Here is a 20,790-nt window from a genome sequence, read left to right on the forward strand (position 1 = left end):
AATGTAACAGCACTCCTTCCTCAGATTCTTAAGAGGATTACCAGTACCTAGCACTTAGTAGTCAGTATAGGTTTGTTTATTTATCTATGTTACTATTACTTAATAGAATCACTATAACATATATGATATATACACATACATAGACATATGTGTGTAATGATTTTTCACTTTGCTCTTGAAAGTCTGTTTGGTTCACATTAGGGACAAAATGAAATTGGAAAGGGGAATAGAGAATGCCGGGGATGTGCTTTTCATTTTATATAGAATATTCCAGAAGGCAGTAAAGGAAGTGAGAGAAGATGCAGATGGATCTTTGGTACCAGAAAATTCCTGCAGAGGTGCCCTGAGTGGTCCTTCAGGAACTGAAGGATGTTGAGATGTCTGAAGCCAGCTGATTACTACTAGGGGATGAGATCACAAAGTTACCTGGCAGCAGATCACGTTATCCCTTTGTGAATGTTGTAAAGATTTTAGCTTTTACGAGGTGATCTGAATTCCAGTGGACATCTCTGAACAGAGGAGTGACAATATAACATATTTTAAAAATTCACTCTATAAAAATGGACAAAAGACTTGAATAAACACCTTACAAAATAAAATATACAAGTGGTCAATAAGCACATGAAAACATGTCAAAATCATGAGTTATCAGGGAAGGGTGAAATAAAATCACAAGAAGATATCATTTTATACCCCCTGACTACAATTAAAAGAAATAACAAAAACCCTACTGACAGTAACTAAATGCATGTTAGAATGTAACACAGTTTGAACTTTTTTCCCATCCTGCTGCATGTGTGAAATAACATGAGACTTTGGAAAATAGGCAGTTTGTATGAAATTATTAATTTCTCCCCTATAACCCAGCAATCCCACACTCGGGTATTTACTAAAAACAACAAAGGCATATGTCCACAAAAAGTCTAGTACATGGTGTTCATGGAATTTTATTCATAAATATCTAAAAACTAAGAAACAATCCTAAATGTCCTCTAACAAATAATGAGCAAATTATGGTATATTTGTGCAATGGAACACTACTATTCAATAAACTATGAACTACAAACATCCTCAGCAACAATGATTAACCTCATAAATGTTAGGTTGTAGAAAAGAAAACTAGGCACACATATAACAAAGTACCACATATTCTCATTCATTTGGTATTTCTCAAACAGGCAAAAGTAAGAATTGATAATAGAAATCAGAACAAAATCAGAGCGTGGTCTCCTGTGGCAGGTGATTGACTGAATAGGGTTGTAAGGGAAACTTCTGGGGTCATAAAAATATCCTGTAACAATTGGGATGGTTTTAAGGATGCATCCATTTGTAAAAATTCAACAGATTTTACTTTTTAAATCAGTGCATTATGTTGTAGGTAATGATTAATAATTAATAACTGAATATTTGCATTTTACAAAGAATATACTGTCACTCTGGATTCTCTATGGAGAACAGACTGAAGAGGGCAGAGGTGGAAATCAGCTGTGATGCCACCATAGCTGTCCAGTGTAGAGATGATGGTGATGGGGACTGGGGTGGTAAAGAGGAAGAGAACTGTTGGGTCCTGTGAATATTTTGAAGGAAGAGCCAAATGGGTTCCCTGAAAGATGTTAAGGAAAGTCAAGGGTATGGTCTGAAGGTTTTAGTCTGAGCAACCAGAAGATGGAACATACTGAGGAAAATAATAGAGTTGGTTAAAGGGTAAGAGTAACCAGAAGTGGCTTTTGTAAGACGTTCATTTTGAGATGTAAATTAGACATTCAAATTAATGTGCTGAGTAGGAAGATGGATAAATGAGACTGGAGCTCAGAGGAGTCATCTTGGTGGAAGTCCAACTTTTGGGGTGTGTGTATGTTACTCAAAACTATAGAACATAGCTGTAACCACCTGAGGAATGAAAACATAAAGACGAGAGAAGCTATCTAAGGACTTAACTTCTTAAAGAAAATGGACGAAGCTACTGGTCAGGAAGAAGGTAACAGGAAAGTGATATCCCCAGAGTTCAGCAAAGCATCATGAGACTCTGAGCATACCTTTTCCATAGTTGAATCTCTGGAATTGCTTTTATCCATTGACAGTACCCCCCCCCCACCACCACCACTTTTTTGTGGTATTATTGGGGAACAAATTCAGAGACACTGTATAACTGAGCTAGATCTCCAGCCTTTTAATTTTATTACTATTTTAAACTTTCGCACAGGGTCTCCGTAATTTGGCTGGGCTTATGACCCTCCTGCCTCAGCCTCTCAGGTAGCTGGAATTATAGATGTACACCACCATGCCTGGCTTTTGACAAGTACTTTTGATTTCATGGTCATGTGGTGCTTTCCATAACCTATCTTTATGATCTTAACCTCTTCATCATCTGGAGGACAATTTCAAGACTATTGTAGAATATTTTTTTTTTGTTTTGTTTTTTTTTGTTTGCTTTTCCTACTTGGCTGAACTTTGGGTTTTGTTTATTCCTTAACTGAAAGCCTTTGATTGAAAAATGATTGGCACCTGATGACACGGTAATTGTTCACACCAACCTCTATTAGTTTTGAAAATTCTAGAATTTCTTGTGAAAGGCTTGGCCCTTTCTTTTGCCTGTAACTGCATTGCCAGGCCTGTGACAGGCTAGTTCCTGTACACACAATGACTTTATTTCCAGTGTAGCACCACAGGGCAATCTTTTCTGAAGGCACTTTAAGAGATTCAAATTTAAGTTAAAACCAACTCTATGTGCTGTTGCCAATGCAAATAATATCAGTGAGGTGACAATCAGATGAACAGCTAAGTTCACACATGCTCAGGCAGGATCGCTACTGAGATGTCACAACTTACTCCTCTGCCTGTCAGTTGGCAAGTATCTTAATTGAGGAAATATAGCATATATGTTAACAGGAACCATATCCATTTATATGTGATAGCCTTGATATTCTGAGGCATACATTTTTTGTACATTTAGAACCAAAGTAAGATATCAGAATGCTGTGCAACTGATGGAATGATCAAACTATGACCTTGACTCCTTTAATATAAATTCCCTTATTTACACATGCTTAGATCACGGAATTATGAGCTCCTGAGGGCACTATATTGATGATTATATAATACAATCTGCTCCTGTTTCCTGAGAAGAGGCCAAGATTCATCATGTTAAATTAAGCATCAAGAAGTGGGAATAAAGATGGTATTTCCAGGGTGTAGAATTAAGAAAATTGAACTTGATTTTTATGGTTCCAATGCAGGGGTAGAGTTCTTGTAGAGTGTCTTTTCAGAATTTTCTGGAAAGTGGTTTCCAAAAATGTGTAAATCTTTCTTCAGAGGAGAGGGGCTGTATTGAGGTTTAATTTTTTTTATTATATAGCTGTTACTTAAGGCATTTAACAAAAACTCCAAGCAGTCATGCAACTAAAAAAATACAAATGGGACTTGTATTAACAAGTCTGTCATCTCTTAATTTTAAAACATATTCAGAGGTAAGATATTATGTTACAACTTGACTTATAAGCTAAAGACCCAAGATGACAATTAGTTGATATTTAGGGATAATTTCTCTTCTCTTAAACAATTGAGGAATTGGAGTTCATAGAAATGGAGTTCATAGAAAGTCTAATAATAGTAAAATATAGTGTCCGGCTCATTTTTTATTTTACATAGGCTATTTTGTGTGTTCCTTCTTAACATCCTTATGATTCTCCAAATCAACGAATTATTGATGATGAACTGCATCATTACATTTAGTATTTGCAATTATATCTGTTTAAAGGGGCATCAATTTATTTATTTATTTAGACTTTTTAAAGCTTGAGCTACATCATATATAATTTAAAAATAATTTTAGCATCCTTCCCACTCTGCAAGAAGAGCTTTTATTGGTACAGTTCGGTGATTTATGATGACATCACGTCCTTTCAGAGACAACATTATTATGTCACTGAACCTGAAGTGGTGAGGTCAAAAGTACATGTGAAGTAATTATGGGCTTGGAGGACCATGCTTCAGTTCAAAGAAAAGCAGCGAGGGTAGAATCTGTGCAGAGGGGATAGAAAAGAAGAAGAGGAAAGCAAATCTCTGAAATATGGTCATTGGCACCAGCAGAAATTTTGCCCTCAGCATTTTTATACTATGCTTTGGGAAATGAAAAAAAAAAATTAATGAAGGAGGGGGGAAGCCAGCAGGCCTTTAAAACTTTACTCTATTGCATTACTGAGAAAGGCTTTGGAAAACAGAGGGGTTACGTAAATGAGAGCAGGTGCAGTGGTGCAGAGGTAACTATTCAGCATATGTAAGTGCAGTTGGAAAATCATTGTCTTGCAGAGAATACTTGAAATTGGTCCCTAATGGCCTCGGTTTTTGTCATATGGTCTTGATTATAAGGCTGAAATTGCATTGCCATGCCTTTAGTGTGAACGAGATGGATGGATAATTATTACGTGCGCTGAATACCTTTCTGCATGGAGGAACTAGGACATCCTCTGGTCACTGTAGCTACCATTTCCACTGGCTGTCAGAAAAGCTCTAAGCGGCCAATTCATCACCATATTTATGTGGGAGAGAAATGGAAATGTGCCTCTATGGTTGGGTGTACACACTCCCACACATATATACATATGCAGATTGTAGACAAGCCCAAGTGACCCAGCGCGAGTGACCGTGAGGCAATGTTCAAAGACGCGGTTGCATTAGTGGAAATGAGGGGTACAAAGAGGAAACAGGGAGCTTTCTAGAAAACTAATGGCTCCTGGTGCTGTCCACATGCTAGTAGCTGGCAGTGAGGCACTGTCAGGAAAGATTTGGGGACTCAGTTTGAAATATTGCAGGAAGATTAAAAATCTTGACAATCAGCGATAGCAAGTAAATAAGGAACGTTTTTGAAGACCAATGACATTTGATGTACTGAGAAAGAAACAGATCTTTCCTTTGTAAATATTTTTATTAATTATTTTATTTTATAATGCTGAGGACTGAATCTAAGGCCTCACACATGTTAGGCAATACTTTACCACTGAGTTGCATGCCCAACCCTGAAAATATCTAATTTTTTAACATATTCTGCTTGCATAGATTTCAGGGTTTACTTAGAAGGTGGGCTTAATGATAGCAACAAAAAATCCAGTTGCAGGTGCTGTTGAGAATAAATTTCATGCCTGTTTAGTAGTTGCTACCAGCATTCCTACTGGTGAGGACATGAGAGGAGGATGCCCTGAAGAATAAGAGCAAAGCCAGTGCTTTGTCATATCTGAGTGGGCAAGATTCAGGACTGCACTGAGAACCCCGACCATGACCACACAACTCATTCATCACAGAAACATTTATTATGGATCTTGTCCTTGTGAGGCTGAGGTTTTGTCTTTCCCTACAGCCCTTTGCAAAATATGGGCAATTAGTTTGGAGGGCCACTATCCCTTTCACACTGAACCTTGAACTTTGAGTCCAGCACTGAAGGGAGAAACAAATCACACTTTATGAAGAGCTCATAGAAAGTCTAATTTGAGAAGCAGACACGGATTTGAGAGAACAAGGTTCTGATCACAGAATTGGCATTTAAAAATTTTTTTGATTATGATTTATGTTGGGCCTAATGTTGGGCAGTTTTACAAGTTGATTGAGAAGATTTGGGCCATCACCCAGCTGTTCTGCAGATGCTGTTTTGATGCCAGGTGTATATTTAAGATAAGGAGTAGACGAAATATTAAGGAATTAAGGGTGGATGTTTCTTTGTAAATTAAAGAAAAAAAGAAGGGAATATAAAAGCACAGAAACTAGATATAGTCTGTATGTATACTTATGTGTGTGTATCCATGTGCAAACATATTTAACAAAATCAGAAATCAGTAGCAATTATTTAGCATATTTAATATAAGCTTTTATTTTCTGGTATATATTGATGCAAATACATACACAGTTCTGTCATACTCAAAGATATGCTACATGGTAGTTGAATCTGGGATTCTAGGGCAATAAAGTATGAGGATTACACTATTTTGGTGCTGTTTTTAGCTTTCATTTCTATTGAAAACTGCTAAATTAGTAGCATTTTATGATTCCCGATTTAGCTCTTTTAATAAGAAGCAAAAGCTAAAAACAGCCCAACCAAGCAGTTGAAGTCTTATCACAAGCCGGTAAGATCAATAAGCTAAAAAAAGTATGAAAAGTTTTTGAGTGACAGCTTAAAAATGGAAAATTTAAATATATATCGCTGCCTTCTGCTCCATTGTGTAAGGCATAAAGCCCATTTTGGCAGTATATTTTTAAGTAGTCAAGAAAGTGATTTATTAGTATCCCTGGATTTGTGTTTATATTCTATGCTGTAAACTATGCTTATAGCAATGTATCTGTATTAAGGCATTAATACCCGGAGTGGTTCCTGAGCTTAACACTACTCTCATTGTCCAAAGTGCAGTTTATTGGGCTATGTATAGTAACATCAGTATTGACACTTGCTGCATCATCTAAGTCTCTGAATAATCTGTGTTTGATGCTAAATGCTGCTGCTAGCAGGATATAAGACATAAATAGTGTAGGATCCATGATATTCCATGGGCATTGCTGCTATCTCTACTCCCATTTGATCTGTAGCAGAGCGCTCTATGTGCTGAGATCTGGATAGATTTTCACAGTGTTCTTTATAAAGGGATATAATTAGAGGCAATCACACCTTGGTTTTGTACATTCTTTTTTCAGATGACCACTAATTTTAAACTAAATTTCACGATCAACATCTTATAAAAGTTCTATCAGTGACCTTTCATTAGGTGGAGACTGTATATTAAAATAAAATTAAAGAGATGTGTGCTTGTAGCATAAGACTAATAATATGAATTTCTGGAAGAGTTTCCTGCCTCCTGAAATTATGAGCAAAAACTATATACCCTGGTTTTGTGCTGTTCTCATATATGAAACTGTAGTTCCCATCTACTCAATAGGATAAGCGTCTTTAGTAATTGTGCAAAATGGTCTGTGTTGTAAATAAGAATATTTACTCTTAGCATCAGTGGAAGAATAGTTAGCAAACCAGGAATTGGGTTTCTGTTTGACTTTCTACACTTACAACAGGTCTTTACCTTTACATGCATTTGGTTTTTATCTATGAGTTTTACTTAAGGATTGATTCCTATGTGGTGGACACTGTTTCCATACCACATGTATATTTTCTAAGCTTTATTTCTTTTGTTGAAAATCAAGATAGTATTTCAATTCTGTTTGAATTACACCAGATACACTCTCCTTTATTAAAAGCTATAAACAATGAAAAAGCTCTTTCTTAAAGTTACTTCCAGAATAAGGGGCAAAACAGTCACATAAATCATGATTGTGCTAATTTATCTAGGTGTTCCTAACTTTACATTGCAAAGACTAATGGCATATATTAAATCAAGTTTTGAGATCATTAGAATTGAAAGAGAATACTCATATCTACTAATTTATTCCTTCATTCACTAAGCATATGTCCATGGAGTACAAGGTGTATGCCAGAAACTGTGTTGTTTCTGTGAAATTACAGTTTTCCTTCCATATACATAGATTTGTTCCAGGACTCTTAAAAAATACCAAAATCTACAAATGCCCGAGTCTGTTATTTAAAGTGGCATAATATTTTCATGTAAACTGCACACATCCTCTTGTGTACTTTAAATCATCTGTAGATTACTTAAAATACCTAATTAATGGACATCCTATGTAAATAGTTGTTATACTATGTAATTGAAGGAAGGTGTCAAGAAAAGTGAACATGACCAGTAGAGATGCACTGTTTCTTCATCTATTTTCTATTTGCAGGCAGTTTAATCCACAGATGTGGAACCTGGGGACACGAAAGGTTGATGGTAACAGTAATAGTCTAAAGTCACAAATGATATTACATCTTGAGAAGTGGACCCAAAAGAACTTATTAAAAATACAAAAGTCAATTTTCCCCCAAAGTATTAAAGGAGAAAAATCATAATAGTGACCAAATGCATTTTTTATTAGTTTATAACTTCTTGCTCATTTTTTATAAACAATTTGATAGAATTAAACTCACTGAAATACTAAGAGACTTGCCTCTTTCACTGCAAATATCATTGTTTTTGGAACTGATTAGGCAGTGACAAGAAAGAGACCATTTTTGTTTTCAACAAAAGTTTAGGTGGCACAAAAGATTAGCTTATGATTTAAGACATAAATACTGGGTAGGCTAACTCTGCTGAACATTATTACTCATATTAAAATATGGAAAGCAATATGTCGATTCCTTGGAAAACTTGGAATGGAACCACCCTTTGACCCAGCTCTCCCACTCCTTGGTTTGTACCCAAAGGACTTAAAATCAGCATAGTACAGTGAAGCAACTACATCAATGTTTATAGCAGCGCAACTCACGATAGCTAAACTATGGAACCAATCTAGGTGTCCTTCAACAGATAAATAAATAAAGAAAATGTGATAGATATAAACAGTGGAATATTACTCAGCCTTAAAGAAGAATGAAATGATGGAATTTGCTGGTAAATGAATGGAACTGGAGAATATTATGCTGAGTGAAATAAGCCAATCCCCCAAAACCAAAGACGGAATGTTTTCCTCTGATATGTGGATGCTAATTCACAATAGAGGGCATGGTGCTAGGGAAGGATAGAGGTACTTTGGATTAGGCAGAGGGGAGTGAAGGGAGGTGAGAGGTATAGGGATAGGAAGGATAGTAGAATGAATCTGATATTATTACCCTATGTACATATATGACTATATGACCAGTGTGATTCTGCATCATGTACAACCAGAAAAATGAGAAATTATACTCCATTTATGTGTGATGTGTCAAAATGCATTCTACTGTCATGTATAACTAATTATAGCAATTTCAAAACAAAAAAATAAAGGTAGCAAGTTTTGATTGTGTTTTATTTCAACTGAATGGTTGGTTATAGTACCAGAGCAGACGGAGAGCTAGGAGAGACATAATGTTCTCATCAAGAAAATAAGAAATACATGCTGTTTATTTGCAAAGCCAGGAAAGTTTGTGCCTTTCATTCTTCTATGGGAAACCTTTATGATTCTTTTACTTATTTTGCAGTAAATAAACCTGTGGGACTTTGCAGTTTGTAGGTAGTAAGTGTGGTTAATGCATCCACAACAAAGAATGGGGAAATCATGTGAATTTTCTTTCTTTCTTTTCATCTACTGCAGAAGGAGGAAGCTGGGAGTGAATGTGTCTTGTGCAAACAGCTTAGTGCAAATGCCACTAACAACAGGAAACACACTGAATTCTAGAGCTTCAGGATGGCAAAGGGGTTGGGAAGACAGAGTGCTTTGTGGTTTTCTAGCTGGTCCACTGATAGCATCCAGAACAGTGCGTGGTCCATGGTGGATGCCTCCTGCCTCCAGAGTGTGTCGATGCTCCACACAGAGGAGTACTCTGAGTGTACACGTTCTTGTTTCTTTAGTCCTTGATGTATCCTTGGAAAAGTGCACAAGACAGAGGTGGAGTGAGGGGAAGAAGCCCAGGGACCTATGAAATCCAGTGTTTTTTTTCCCCCCATTTATTCTTTATTGCCTCTTTTCTGAGTTGAAATATTCAGCTTTGGCCTAAAAAGAAGCTAAAAAACCTTATGCAAAGAGCTTGTAAACAAACACCCACTTGAACCATCTGGTTTGGTAGCACATACAAGTGATTAAGCTTCAGAGCTGTGATTGTTAAATTTTTAAAAACACAACAATCCAAAACACCCCCAAATAGATTCCTTATGCAAGTTTATAGGGGCAAAACATATGATGCTTTATATAGTAAATAATCTGGAAAGGTTAAAAGGATTTTTTTTTTTAATTTCCTTCCCTCCCTCCCTCCCTCCCTTGTTCCTTTCTTTTGGGTGTTATGGAAGATACATGCACCCAAAATGTGTTTATGTTTCCACTATCTTGAGTCTGCATTGTTAACAGCTTATCATATTCCTTATCTTTACCTTTATCATCATATTTGCCCTTGATAGAGGAACCTGCATGCTTGGATGTATGTGCATGTGCACACAAGAGGGTTTCTCAGTTCTTTCCAGAATATATTAAGCAATCTGGGCTATTTGCAAATAATGAATTCATACTTTTTGTCCATAATGACTGAAGAAAGTCAGGTCAGGGGGAAATTAAATATGTTAAGAGCTCTCATTTTAATTGTATAATATCGATACTGTCTTTATAGTTAATTTCCTTGACAAGTCGTAGGGCATATGGATTGGATTCTTCATATATTTCTAACGTGGAAATGATTCTAAATTGGAACATCTCATTTAGGTGACATCACTGAAAGGAGAAAGAGGAAGCTGCCCCCTGTATTGCAAGTTTATGGAAGGAGCACAGCTTTACAGCTGATAAGTATTGGAATGAATTGCCCAGACACACAGAACCAAAGATTCTCAAGTGAAATAAAAACTGTGGGTGAGAAAGCAGTATCATATGAGATCCCCTATGTCTGTCTTCCCCAGTTTGATCAGTCCTCATCCCTGGATGTATCATATCCAAGAAAGGTAGGAAAGAAAATAGCTTTAAAAAAGAGGAGAAAGAGTCTTGAGTGTAGTCATGATGATTCAGATGTCAAATACCGCCTCCCCCTAAAATCTAATGGTTCAAACATAATAAAAATTATTTTTGTTTCATTACATAAAGTCCATAATGAGTATTCCTGATTGGGATGAATCTCTTTCAAGTGGCAATGTGAAGACAGACCTCCTGTCTTGGTGGCTCTCTGACTTTGGTGTGTGGAAGTCAAGGTAGCAGAAAGGACAACATGTGGGATATGGGGTGAGGAAGGGTTTCATGTACCACCTATGGAGAGACTCCCATTACTCCTCTTTCTACATGGAGGAAACTCAGTCCCATGACAACATAAGTTCAGGGTTGACCAGGGAAATCAGTCGAACTATGTGCAAAATAACAAGGAGTTTGGTGAACTACTGGTTAGTCTTCATCATAAAGGAAAAAAAAAGATAGGGATTAATGTGGGACACTGTATAGTATTTTTTATTTGCCAGGAAGGATATGATGAAATCAAAGCCTTTTACAATGATGTGGTAGAAAACTGGCTGTTTAACTGGTGTGTGTGTGTGGGGGGAGTGTTGGGGATGGAGGGCAACCTCGTCTGATTTCTGTTGTTTGCCAAGTTTCTTCATATAAATACTAGATAGTTTCAAGCTACAAACATGAGTTCACCGAGTGTGGAATTGGGAAGAGATGCAGAGGCCTAACTAACCCCTATAAGCTGGAACAAACCACCATAGCCCTTCATGCTCCTGATGAATTCTGAGAAAACACATCTGAAGCAGCCCATTTGTGAGAAAGAAATGAATGTGTATTTGACCCAGGGGAAGGTTTGTTTCAAAGTGGATCTCTTTATCTCTGAAAACACATTGATATGATATACTCATATCAACAACAGACGGGGGTGATACACTTTTGAGTCAGAGAAAAAATAAGACCAAGGGCACTCATGAGGTGTCAAGGCCACCATCTGTAGGGAGCTGTGGGCTATATATAAAGTGCCTAGAACAACTTTCCAAGGAGTGTCCTGAGAAGTCAGATGTCACTTCTGGAATCTGTATATATATATATTGCATTAATAATTTTCTTGGAATTTAATGTGATCATTCCCGTCATTGTTTTCCACGAAGGGGGAATGTCTTGGAGATGGGATGGATAATGGTGATGAGAGAAAAGAGAGGCCAAGAATGTTCCTTTGTGTCTGCAAAGATATAACGTGAGCCAGTCTGTGGGTTTTTTTTTTCTTTTGAGGTGCTGAGGATTGAACCTGGGGTCCCAAGCATGCTAAGCACATGCTCTACCATGGAGCCACATCCCCAGCCCCTGATCTGTATTTTAAGACAACAACCCTGAAGCTCAAATAGATATTCAGATCTCAGTTGGCTAATTTAGATGATTATTAATAGACCAATGGCTGTAGGTGGATCCTTCTGAAATTTTCCACCATTGCTTCTCTATTTTTGCTGTCCAAACCGTCAGGCCATGTTTTGACCAGTTTGATTTACTCTTAGCATTCTGTTTGATCTGTGTAGATATAAAGTGGTGTTTCAGCGGTGTTTCAGCGGTGTTTCACCCAATACTGGTCCAGGTGGGTCAAGACTCCTGATGAACTAGGTTGGCATTAGCCCAGGGCTTTTGCTGTGAGTGGTCTTGTTTTCGGAAGTTCTAAAGACATGTCCTCTCTTGAACTGAGGCTGTTGTCTGAGTCTTCACTGTAAAGACCCAGGATTTGTTTGAGGTGCTTATTGTTTTGTTTATATTAGGCAGTTGACGTCAGCATCACTAAGATTCTGGTCCATTACGTATTTGGAATACCAGCAGAGGCAGATCCAAAGCTAAGGTTGAATCAAATCTGTGGTGTATTTGATTCCCTTCAGTTCCTGGTTTATGTTAAGCTAGTTGCTATTTTTAGAAAGTACTAAAACTGGTAATGACAGACTCAGGTATTGAGGACTCTCCAAAAGTTAATTCGTTTACTTAGTAAATACTAATGAGCCATCCTGGGGAGCAGATCTCCTCCTGTATTTTCTAATCATGGTGAAAATTAAACATCTCTGAAACTAACTTCTCTCATGCCAACCCACTCCATTGAATTTTTCCTTAACTAAGCGCTGCCAAAATTCAGAACTAGGCCTTGGCACACCCGTTTTGATCAGACCAGCCATCAGAATCATAATGTCCTAAGTACAAAGCCCACTAATTGAATTTCATTCACTGGACTTGAAATATAGCAGCCAAAGGCAGAGAACACTGTCGGCTGTTTTTTTTATGAGGACCGGAGTCTAAAGTCATTTTTAAAATGTGAGTGATGCAATTTCTTGTATCTTTCATTTAAAATGCTACTTGGTAAACAGTGTTACAGATTAGTGTATTTGTAATTTAAATGAAGACAATACATCAAGCCCAATCTGAAAAGAAAGGAGAAGTTTAGGAAATGATTCATTCCTCCTTTTGTGTGCGGTCTACTGTAGAAAATGATAAATAAATAGGTGAGGAGAAAAGGGGGGAAAAGGTTTGTGGATTTTAGGAGACAAAATTGAACTATTTCTAAAACGAGAGTCAGTCTCAAATAGCTAAATCTTTGTTTTCTTCAAGCACACTAATAAATTCTGCCTAATTCATTTTTTATTTTCTCTTGGGGTCTGCTTGCAGATTTGCCTCAACGAAGGAAGCATCATGTTACATCTTTTATTTTAAATAATTGATGGCTCTCAGTCCAAGCCAGCTTGAAGGAAATTCTGAAAATAGGTACTGATTGAGCAAATGCCTCCTTCCTCCCCACATTCCCTCCTCAGCATTCTCTGCACTTATCTTCCTTTAATAAAGCTCGCTTTTTCCTTCCTCTTTTGTTTCTTGGCCTCCTTGATGGAGCAAGTGATGCTATCATTTCGGTTTGGACTTTACCTGGTACCGAGTATTTCTCTTACCACTCTATTTTATTAAAGATGGAGGGAGCTGTTCTATTGTAAGTAGACGGATGTAATGAAAAGTTTTTAATGAATCAGTAGAAATGTCATAATTACCACCAGAGATGGTTTGTTGGGACAACTGAGCTCAGAACTTGCTCCGCTGAAGTTTTGCAGTGTGTTCTTTCCAAGGCTGAGGTGACCCTGAAAGCTGGGTTAGCTGTGGCCTTGTCCACCTCCCAGCTGTTCCTGCAGGTTCTGAAGCAGTGAGCAGTTTTCCCCAAGAGAGAGAAGAGCATCTCCATCTTATCTCACTGTGGGTGTCATTAACCATCATCTAAGACTTGGAAAAGCCATTACGGTTTTCAGGCAGCTGTGGTTGGTAGAACATTAGAGGGGCCCACAGTGATGCTGGCTTCGAGTCACCACCTTTTGAGTCCTGTTGTCTTCCAGGACCTCCTTCTCCTTGCTTGTAAAATGAGGGCTCTAGGGAGAATCTGCTGTAAGGCCCTTATCAGCAATGGTCTTCTTCCATCCTCCATGGAATGGGATGATAAACCAAGGGGAGGTTGCACTCCTTTTGATTTTGAGTATATGAATGGTGTTCCAAGTTTGAGTGAATGGAAGCTGTGTGATCTCTCTGTGCTAACCTCCTTGTTTCTTTCCATCATTTTCTTAGTCTTTCTACATTCCCAGGGTTAAAGTGGAAGGAGAATATTTTGCAAAGTGCTAGACTCAAAAAACTTGGCTGACTTAAGGAAGAAATCCTTTATTTTTTTAAAAAAATACTCTGCCCTCACAGAAATGCTTTCCCTATGTTTCTCAAATTGCAACAGAAAGTAGGCAGGAAGACATAACTGTGGGGTGGCAAATATTGGGAGAGCTAAATCTGTAATTCTGTGTTTGAGCTCAGTGTCACTGAGAGAAAGCCTTACATTGTGTCAATCACTGGAGGAGCTGTATCTGAATGGATGGGTTATTGTCTGCTTTTAAAACTATTACCATCTCTGACCCACTGTTCCTTTCAAGGGACATCACATAGATACTATCATTCTGTTTTCTCTCTCGTTAGAGCTAGCTCTCTGGGATCTGAACCCTTCTCTTCTCCACATCTTTCCAGCAATCAGTAGCTCACTTGCACTGGATAAAGTTTTCTAACTGCTATTATTGAAATCCAAAAAAAAAAAAAGAGTCTTCAAATAATCAAAGCTATTTATACTCACACAAAAACCATATGGTAGGGAATCTAGAAGCTGAAGAATCTCTTCTTTGTCTTTTACTCACTGACTATATACTAAGATTAAAAGTTCAAAGGAACTGTTTTGTTTCTCCTTTTTCCTCTTTTTCATTTTTTTTGTTTGTTCAAATTAGTTATACATGACAGTGGACTGCATTTTGACACATAATGCATAAATGGAGAATATCTTCTACTACTTTGGATTAAACAGAGGGGAGTGCAGGAAGGGGAAGGAGGTATGTGGAGAGAAAGAATTAGTAGAATGAATTGGACATGATTGCCTATGTGCATATATGATTATATGACTGGTATAATTCTATATCATGTACAACCAGATGTCAGTTGAGCTGCTATGAACATTGATGTGGCTGCTTCGTTATAGTATGCTGATTTTAAGTCCTTTGGGTATAAATTGAGGAGTGGGATAGCTGGTTGGTTCCATTCCAAGTTTTCTAAGGAATCTCCATACTGCTTTCCATAATGGTAACTGAACTTTTAAAGACAGTTTACAATAGTATTTTTTCTCGATTCTTTAGTAAATTATCCACAGTGTGGAAATCTTCCACCTGGGTTGATTGTCACAACTTAAAACAATTAATCTGGGGAAATGTATACTATATTTTATCCTCAGAGGCCATTATAGCAGTAACAGGAACTAATTCCATGTGCTCTTCTGATGTCTGCATCATTTTCCTCACCTGTAAACCCTGAATCTACTGAGTTGAGTTCCTCTGCTCAAAGAGGTTGTATATGGGGAAATGAGAAGAACTGGATCCCAAAGCCATTATTACAATTCTAACATCATTTTGTATTTTTGTCAAATTCAGAGGTGAAATTTCACAAGTAGTATATTTTAAAAATTATCTAGAAATCTACAATCACATTGATCACGACCATTGTCCATATTACAACAACAGCAACACACCTGTTGGAATCAGCACCTGCAGGATTTTGTTGACTCATGTCCTTCTTTGGTCCCTCTCAAGTCCTTAGCTTTCTTTAAAAAATAAATGACAACCTAAATTAGCTCCTGTGGGGCATCTATCCCAGTAGTGCCAATTAGGTGGGTTCTCTCCTATTTTTTTATACTTATAAAAATTATAGTTTTTTTTTAAATAGAACTCCTTTGTTTACAATCCTAGAAAATGAATATATTTGGATTCTTGAGTCTTCATATCTTTTTTCCATTCATGACTATATCAAAACTATCCCCTACTTTTTTCTACAAAGCAGCTTCCTATCTTTATTCTAGACCCTGTCAAATTCTAATCTATACCAGGAGCTTCCTTGGTCTCTAGACTGAGTTGGTCTTCAGCTTTGATTCTGTGCAAGAATTTATTTCAAAATTATCCCTTTGTTTTCTAGCAGAGAAATAGTTTCTCTTTGGCATTTTTGAAGCAAATGATCAAAGCATGATTCCAGTTGGTTTTTCCAGCATTGGGGTGTTGAGACAAAGTTGAGACTGAAAGGTTAATCTTGTTTGTCAAGGATTTGACTTTTTTTTTGTTCTTGAAAGAAAATGGGCAAGGTGTGGGTTTGGAGGGTGTCTTAGTGAACAGATTTAGAAGCCCCTCTGAGAGTCTGAGAGCCATTTAATGGCAACACAACCTTCTCTAAAATGTTCCCCGGTGTCCAGATTTATCATATTCATGTCTCAAGAAGGATGATAGGAAATGGACCGGGGCCACTTGGATAATTAATTTCACCACCTCGTTTATGTAATAAATTGTACCAAAGTGTTCACCAAATCAATCATTAGGGTATATCTGTCACTTCTGGGTCACAACCTTCCCCCTTTCTTCCCTGAGCTGTAAGTTCAGCACAGAATCCCCCTGGATATCTAAAGGATCATTTTGTTGCTCTGAACAGTCCTTGTATTGTGTGGGTGAAGATATGAGAACTAAGTTAAATCATATGGAGTTACCATTGTTGTAGGTCAAATTTGGGAAAGTAGTGACAATGAGGTTCAACCCAGTAGCTTCCTTTGATAGATGCTCTTCTTAAAACAGCATTGATGCATGTTTGTTTAAAATCCACTGTGGAATTATTTGAAACAGAAGCTTCAAGTTTTTCCATGAGAAAACTTGTGCTTTTCTTCCTGTTGCCTTTTGTCTTTTCTGAGAATCAGAGCAATAGGAAGCAAAGCCCTCATGTTTTGAGACAAATGTGAAATAAATGAAAAATCCATTGGTCTTAGAAGAATTTATTTTTTTCGGAAAATTATAAATGAATTTAATGGAAAAATGCTTTGAAACCCTAACCAGAGCATTCACTATAAATAAGAGAGACTGGATGATTAATAAATCTGATAAAGCCTAAGAAGGAAGAAAACTTAAAATAAAAATGAGGATTGTACCTTCGTGTGAGTGTTAATATAGCCCCGAGTATATATATAGGAAAATCAAAGACTTGCTAAAGGCAGAGCATACTAAGTCATAGCTATTAATGTGTGCTTAACTCTATTGCCTGGGAGATTTTATTAAATGCAGCGGCCACGAAAATTGACCTCACTTTTTTTTTTTTTTCCTTTTTTGGGTTGGATGCTTGCTCACGTCACATAAATGAATAGAGCTGACAATCTACTGGTTCATCAATGAAACAATATTAAATTATGAAGATGTAAGAAAAAAATCCTACGCTAACAGTGTTGCAGTTTGCAAGGTAAGCTGTCCCCTACCAGATAGGAGATATTAATGTTCTTTAAAAATCTACACAATACCATGCCCGGTGATATACACTAAAGGGTTAAGTGGCCTCCGTGTCTCTCTCCCTCAGTGTTGTGCTGACAAGTGTTTTATAAGTAACAAAAATGAAGAGACTATGATGTTTTCCTCATTATGTCTTTTAAAATGCAAAATCATTTTGATGCTTTTAAAATGTTATCTATTATGAAACAGTCTGACAAATTGGACTTTACTGAGTGTATGTTGCCTGATCCCACAGTGATTTTGCCTTTGTTTCTGGTGATTCACTACGTTGACCAGTAAGCAGTGGCTAATTCTTGTCTTTCGGTTATGTGCAAGAAATAAAATATTATTTTGATTTACATGTTCTCTTGTGCTTTAGATAGGAAGCCCTATCTTCTGATTCTAGCTTATGTGAATTTGCTGAAGGTTCTTTATGTCATTAGTTACCAATTGAGTACTTGTTGGTTTTTTTTTTTTTTTTTGCCCCCAAGAATATTCAAAGGCTGAGTTCATACTGCATTTTTTTTTTTTTTTTTGGTACTAGGGATTTAACCCAGGAGTGCTTAATCACTGAGCCATATCCCCATCCCTTTTAATTTTTTAGTTTGAGACAGGACCTCACTAAGTTGCTGAGGGCCTCACTAGGTTGCTCAGGCTGGCTTTGAACTTCTGATCCTTCTGCCTCAACCTCCAGAGTTGCTGGGATGACTGGTGTGCTACACCACTCTCAGCTGCATTCCATTTTTTAGGGAAAATCATGTAATGCCTATTTTCTGAAGTTCCCAACAACTACTCAGTCCTATGAATTACCCATCTCCTTCACTTGGATCTAGGAACCCTGTAATAACAACTGTCACAGGAGGATGACAGTATGGAACAGATCTTTTGTTGGAGTTTCTCTGCCTTCTCTTTCTCTCCATGACACTCTCACATAGGTGTGTCAATCAGCAAGGGTGGACAACCACTGCCTCTTCCAAGGCAGGATCAGTGATTCATTGGTTTCCCCGGTACCTATTGTGGTGTCCAATGGAGCAGTATATAGGGATCCGTGTGCACTTGTTCCCTGTGGCATTTCTCCATGGCATTTGCTACTGTACTCTCTGGAGTAAGTCAGATTTCTGAACAGCATTCAGCAGATTCCTGCTTCCATGTTGAAAATAGTACATTGGAAGTAGAATTACCTTTTTCATGGCACCCAAGTTGCTTAATTCATAAATTGAGAATAACTTAGGCAGTGGGAGAATATGTTTCCATGTTTGCCGTGGATTGGAATGAATGTGGTATTCGTTCTGCTTAAGCTCAAACTCTCCTAAAGTGGAGTTCTGGCCCCATATCATTCAGTTACACGATTCTGGGATATCATCTGTTGTTTTGTGTAGCATCAGTTTGGTTTTAAATATTGGTGGTACTTAAATCTACTTGTTAAAAACTACAGGTGTGCCCTGCTTTAAGGAAACTTGGATATGCTTCAGATTCACACTTGCCGTGCCATGGCATGAAGGGGCAGTTATTTGCACACTAAAAATGTCTTGGCTTTATAAAATAATTTATCACCAGATTCCTTTAAATAACCAACTCTCTCAGAGCATTTAAAATATGATTTGATTTGAAAAATCAATGGTTACTCGCTCCACTTTCCAAGAACACATCTACTCTAAAATGTGGGGCAGTTGAAGGGGGGCAATCAAGTAGCAAGGAATGAGGGTCTTGAGTAAGCCGAACAGGAATTAATTTTTTAATTTAGAAAAAAATTTACTTTTTCTAGAATTTTCAGGGGAAGCCACCTTCACCTTTCTCACCTCCAGAGTACATAAAGAAAGGAAGAAGGGGGCGGGCCAGTTTGAGTTTGGAAAAGAAGAAATCTATTTCTCTGGTGGGTTCGCATTCTGCATTATGCATGTGCGTAAGAGTGAGGTTTGCTTTGATCCTGACTATTAAAAGTTTATTTTTAAACTCAGACTGGGCAGGAATCCAGCGATGCTCTTTCCCCTGCAACACATCCTGGGTTTCAGGTCCCCAGCCTGGCAGAATGCGACTAAGCAGCCGGAAGTAGTTGAAAAGTGTGGAGACTTGACGGGTGCTGAGGGTTTGTTCCCCCCTTCCTGCCCTCCATTTTTGAAATTCAAATTGAATGCAATTTTCAGCTCATTTGAGCCAGAATATACTGTTGCTGAGCTTCAGTGGCTCTTAAATTCAAACTCACAGGAGAAAACAGATATCATCTGTCACAGAGGGTGGGAGAACGAAGACTCCCGCATTTTATTCAGGGGAGGCAGAGCTCTAGTAACTAATTCAAAGCTTTCTGACTAATCGGTTAATCATTCACCAGCAAACTGATCAAGTAATCAATTAAACCTTTTAGACACCCATCCTATGAAATCTTGAGTAGTTTCCCCCTTGCCTAAAAAAAAAAAATGTTCCAGTCTATTTTTATATTGTTGATATTTTCATACCTATTTTGCAAACTGAGATGGAATATCGAGGTGGTCTTTTTTTCTGCACTTCCTGACTATTTTTTTTATTGTTTCCATCTTTAATGTCTCTGTCAATGCTATTTACTTATGATTGAGAATTAGCAGAAGGCTTAATGCTGGCTAAGTAGGACCAAATTTTGCAATTTTTTTTTTATTAACAGACTCTCTGAAAATATGCTTCTTTCTCTAGGCAAATATAAGTACCAGTGAAAAAAAGAAAGACCCACTCATACGGTTCTGGAGTTTGCAAGTGTGTCTAATCTGCAAGGTGGATATTTCAGAGGTCTTGAGAATGCCTCTTGATGAATTTCTGCCACTGGGTATGTGCCCAGGGAATGCAAATGAATTTGAACAATGATAGTCTAAAATTTCGCCTCTGATTTCAGAAAGAATGTGATGTGGCAATTTTGATCTTGAAATGTAGGTTATATGCTTATCCATGACTGTTTTAGTATAAGTCAAGATTTCCATAGGAACAGGAAGGCTATTCACTTTCTCTTGCTATTTTACCTTTTACCCCCTTTTTTCCTCAGGATCCATGAGACACAAGTAATTATGTTATTTCAAAGTAAGTGGGAGTAAAAAATTTGATCTCTAAATACTGTTAGTTCTAATGAAGTCAGTTTATAGTAATGCCACCTATGGTAGGTAAGTGTGTGATTGACCCTACATATTTATGCACACACGCTTGTATGTGTGTTTACATGTCTCAGGGATCTCTGAGAATGTGACAGCAGGAACCTCCAAATGTTCGCTTTTACATTAATAAAGTTATCAACCCCTTTATCCTCTTAATGGTAATGTGCTTATGTATTAGAGTCCTGGTAGAAAACATTGACTTCATTTCCTTTAGAAGGAACGATACCCTGACATATTAACCTATGTTTCTCTATTATATGCCTTCACGAAGCTATTGACCTATACTACAAGAAGTCAGAAACTACTGTGAAACTAAAGACTGTGAAATTGCGATTTATAGTAAGAAATGC

The 20,790-nt window shown here is 37.5% G+C and overlaps 1 protein-coding gene across 26 annotated transcripts in view; it reads left to right on the forward strand.

Moving 5' to 3' along the window:
- Esrrg (estrogen related receptor gamma) overlaps positions 1–20,790 on the forward strand; it is a 592,284-nt gene that overhangs the window by 156,312 nt on the left and 415,182 nt on the right. For 20 of the 26 annotated variants that reach the window (XM_048809368.1, XM_048809360.1, XM_048809366.1 and 17 more), the window contains one exon: positions 17,210–17,301. The gene's annotated coding sequence lies outside the window, so the exon portion shown is untranslated. Of the gene's footprint in view, positions 1–13,149; positions 13,246–17,209; positions 17,302–19,991; positions 20,122–20,790 lie in introns of all 26 variants that reach the window. The other 6 variants (XM_048809357.1, XM_048809376.1, XM_048809371.1 and 3 more) reach the window with 3 other exon arrangements.

This window comes from Marmota marmota, unplaced genomic scaffold (assembly GCF_001458135.2).
Source record: "Marmota marmota marmota unplaced genomic scaffold, marMar, whole genome shotgun sequence".
NCBI classification, from domain to species: domain Eukaryota; kingdom Metazoa; phylum Chordata; class Mammalia; order Rodentia; family Sciuridae; genus Marmota; species Marmota marmota.